Source organism: Prunus avium, chromosome 4 (genome assembly GCF_965620075.1).
Source record: "Prunus avium chromosome 4, drPruAviu1.hap1.1, whole genome shotgun sequence".
In the NCBI taxonomy this organism is placed as follows: domain Eukaryota; kingdom Viridiplantae; phylum Streptophyta; class Magnoliopsida; order Rosales; family Rosaceae; genus Prunus; species Prunus avium.
In genome coordinates, this window is record NC_142287.1 from 1,262,932 (window position 1) to 1,265,307 (window position 2,376).

The 2,376-nt window shown below is 39.9% G+C and overlaps 1 non-coding gene across 1 annotated transcript; it reads left to right on the forward strand.

Annotated features, from left to right (window-relative positions):
- Positions 1–1,103: 1,103 nt before the first annotated feature.
- On the forward strand, positions 1,104–1,210 carry LOC148294688 (small nucleolar RNA R71). Its single transcript, XR_015835558.1, has one exon. It is a non-coding gene; the product is annotated as a small nucleolar RNA R71 (small nucleolar RNA).
- Positions 1,211–2,376: the final 1,166 nt, after the last annotated feature.

Here is a 2,376-nt window from a genome sequence, read left to right on the forward strand (position 1 = left end):
TGTTAGTGCATAGATCCTTCAAAAATTTTGCATATTTTGGAATTTGAGCAATGGCATTGAGCAATGGGATGTTGATTTGCACTTTCTTGAATATTTCCATTATCTCATCCAAGCCTTGATCTTTCTTTGACTTTGATAACCTGCTGGGAAAGGGTGCAATAGGCCTAAAAGCATTAGATGAAATTGGAACTTGATTAGCATTAGATGATACCTTAGGGCCTGTGCTCTTTCCAAGAGAATTGAGGGGCTGTTTGGTGGAACCTGTGGGCTGCCCTTGTGGTGGCTGAATGATCTCCACGTTTTCTCCATCTTCTTGCTCTTCATTGGCATCTCCAACCTTATTATCAACTTGTTTACCACTTCTCAAGATGTGCACTGCTTTAACTTGCTCATGATGCCTTGGATTCACCTCCGTTTGGCTTGGAAAAGTTCCGGATGCTCTATTGCTCATGGAGGATGCAATCTGCCCAACTTGCACTTCTAGTTTGTTCACTGCATTTTGAAGATTCTGATTGGTTTGCATCTGTTGCCCCATGAACTTCTTGAACATGTCTTGCAATTCTCCCATTTGATCACCCCTTTGCTCTTGCACTTGTTGGGGAGCTTGCTGGAATTGCCTTTGTTGTATTTGAAATCCTGGGGGAGGTCCTTGAGATTGTTGCACATTTGAATTATTGCTCCACCTGAAATTAGGATGATTTCTCCACCCCGGATTGTACGTGTTTGAGTAAGGATCATTCTGAGGATTCCTTCCTTGAAGGGCATTTGCTTGCTCTAGCATGTGCTTTGCAAAAGATTGGTCTTGAACTTCCTCTTTGCTTCCTAGAGGGCCAGTCACTGCCTGTTGAAGCAAAGAACACATAACATCAAGTTTTGCATTAATCTCATTATTAGTACTTACCTCAGAGACCACAGCTTTCATAGGAGCTCCTCTTCCTTTATTGTAGCTCCATTGTTGAGAGTTGGCACTCAAAGATTCAAAGAGAGTAAAAGCCTCATCTGCTGTTTTGTTCATCAGTCCTTCTCCACTTGTTGCATCTACCATCATCCTTTCGGAATCAAGCAAACCTTCATAGAAAGATTGCATTTGCATCCAACTCTCTATATTGTGGTGTGGGCAAGAACTCATCATCTCCTTGTACCTCTCCCAGCATTCATGAAAAGCTTCTCCTTCTCTTTGTGTGAAACCAAGAATTTCCTTTCTAATCTTGTTAGTCTTTTGAGCTGGAAAGAATTTCTGCAAAAACTTATTAGAAAGCTCATCCCAAGTACGAATTGAAGCATTAGGCAAAGAGTATAACCATGACTTAGCCTTATCTTTTAAACTGAATGGGAATAGCCTCATCTTAATCTGCTCATCATCAAGTCCTTGAATTTTGATTGTAGCACATATTTCAAAGAATTGCTTAACATGCATGTAAGGATCCTCAGTGGTATTACCATAATAAGTTGGAAGAAGATGAATCATACCACTTCTAAGCTCAAACCTGTCAATTGTGAGTTGAGGATAGACGATGCACGAAGGTTGATCAGTGACTTTGGGGATGGAAAATTCACGCAGGGGTTTCCTAGGTTGGACAACAAGCGCACCACCTCCTTCATCATTATTGTTGTTGTTTGGAATCTCTGCCATCTTGCTTGAACCTTCAGATTCATAGCTCTCAGATTCAACACTTAAAGAACTATAATTCCTCCTCAAACCAACACGTACAGCAAAAGTTCCTGGTGAAATTGGCTCAGAATCAGAATCGGACATATATGCACACACAAGAAACCAATTAGTGCCTTCAAATGGAGATAACAACTAAAAAGAAAAACAGAATACAGAAATAAAAACCAACAAAAACAAAAACAAAAACACTCAAAGTAATCTAACTATAGCACCATCGTTACCGGTTCCCCGGCAACGGCGCCAAAAACTTGTTGAACGTATTCCTAACAACTAAAATGAGTTATTAAAAATAGCAACTTCAATTCTCGCAAGTGCACGAACCATTTATAGTATAGCTTATGAAATACGAGGTCGATCCCACGGAGAATGGTAACTTGGTTGCAAGTTAAACTACTTAGAATGATGGAAAAACTGAAAACAAAGAAACAAACTAACTAACAATTGGCAAGGTCTAGGACAGAATCCTAGCACCACACACGCACTCGAATGGGGGGTTTTTGTTGTTTAAATGAAAACAAGAGAATGAAATGGAAGTGCTGGAAGTAAACAATGGCAGCAATGAACAAGTTGTGAAACAATGATTGAGAAGTGTTAGAGCCTTGGAATCTACCACTAGTCTTCCTATCCAAGTTATGAATGCATAGAAATTGACTCAAGCTTCATTAACAATAGATTATCGCATACAAGCCTATGGTATCTAGGTG